Here is a 1,720-nt window from a genome sequence, read left to right as displayed (position 1 = left end):
TGCAATTCAGCCCCAGGAGGAAAAAGGCATTCCCTTAAGGGGATGAGAAATTACACTTGGCTAATAACAGGAAGCAGAACTCTGCAAAAAAGGAATTTGAACATTCCAGAGCACAACATGGAACAAATCAACACAAAAATGTGCCAATATCATGATCCTGTCAGATTACTTATAATTTACAAATATAGTAGTTTTTGTAATGCCAACAGTAAAGATTCTCCTGACTCAAAATGATGATTTGCAATCAGGTCTTCAAGAACCAAGCTAAAGATAACAATTGAGAACTGTGTGTTTTAGACATAGAACTATCCAAATCATGGAAAAAGGAGATCCGATTTATAGCAGCAAAAGTGGCATTTATGGCACCTGAACTTAGTTAAGAGTGCTGTGGGAAAGGAATTTACAGGCATGGTTGCCTTTTGGGGGGATGGATCCTGCCAAGGTTCAGACAGTTGGAGTTTTTTTGCTCTATGTACCAAGCTGAATTTGGGGATAAAAAGGAATTTGCTGGCCTGTGATTGTGGACAATTTGCATGAAAATTGCATATAATGCTCAGTTCTTGATACCAGCAACACTGTGATTAGAGAGCCCTGGGAAATCATTCCGTTAGTAGAAGCTAGAGCTGTCAGAGAGATATCCCCCTCCCCAGTGCTTTCTTTCTACGGAGCACTTGGTGATAAATAACCATTTCCACAGACATACTGCATCTACACATGATTAATTAAAACCCTATTAAGTCTCGGTAGAGAGGAAGGCAATGGTAAACCACCTCTGAATACCTCTTACCATGAAAACCCTATGAATATATCCAAAAAAAGATTTATAGAGTCGCCATAAGTCATAATCGACTTGAAGGCGTATAACAAGAAAAGTCTTGGTAGGCAGATAAAACCTCTGTTGCGGTATATCTTGTGGCTAACCTGGTCACCTGATATTTAAAGCATCACTCCAAGCAAACCATTCCTTTTGGAGCAGGGATTAGGAAACTTAGGCCCTAAAGATGTTGCCAGACTACAACCCCCATCATTCCACCATCCTGGCTGGAACTGACGGAGAGTTGGAGTCCAACAACATCTGGAGGACCACAAGATTCAAAACAATACATCTAACAGCCAGCTTAGATTGTTGTGTACCTAGCAGTCAGGAAGTGAAAAGAGCCACCACAAAAATAAAAGTGGTTTCTACATAAGGTGGCAGGGGAAACTCCGATATGCAGAAGCTTGAAAATTAAAAACCCAGGTGGCACAATAAGTACATCTGAAGTCGCAGGGCTTACTCTTGAAAGCAGCTGATGTGAGGTAAGTTTAAAGGAACCAGACAGATTGAGCAAGTTTATGAACCAAGGCTATAGTTGAGACCAAGTGTTAGTATCTTAGTTGAGGAAAAAAGTGAGGGTTGACGGAATTGAGCTGCTCAGACTCCTTTCACAATGAGAGCTAAGCCCAGATGTGGGGAGCCACTGGCCTCCAGATGTTGCTGAACTACAATTCCCATAATCACTGGTCATAATACTTGCTGGGGCTGATAGGCAGTGTAGTTTAGTAACATCTGGAAGGCGCCAGGTTCCCCATACCTGGCTAAGCCTTTCACATGCAGCCCTGCTGTTAAGATTTTCAAGTGTCCCATATGTTCAAAAAATTGTATACCTGCGGAGTTCTACTGGTGTCCGGAATGTGTTAGCAACATTATCTTGGACAAGAGCAAGTCACACCTTGAATA

This window comes from Rhineura floridana, chromosome 1 (assembly GCF_030035675.1).
Source record: "Rhineura floridana isolate rRhiFlo1 chromosome 1, rRhiFlo1.hap2, whole genome shotgun sequence".
Lineage (NCBI taxonomy): Eukaryota > Metazoa > Chordata > Lepidosauria > Squamata > Rhineuridae > Rhineura > Rhineura floridana.
Note: the sequence above shows the minus strand (reverse complement) of the source record.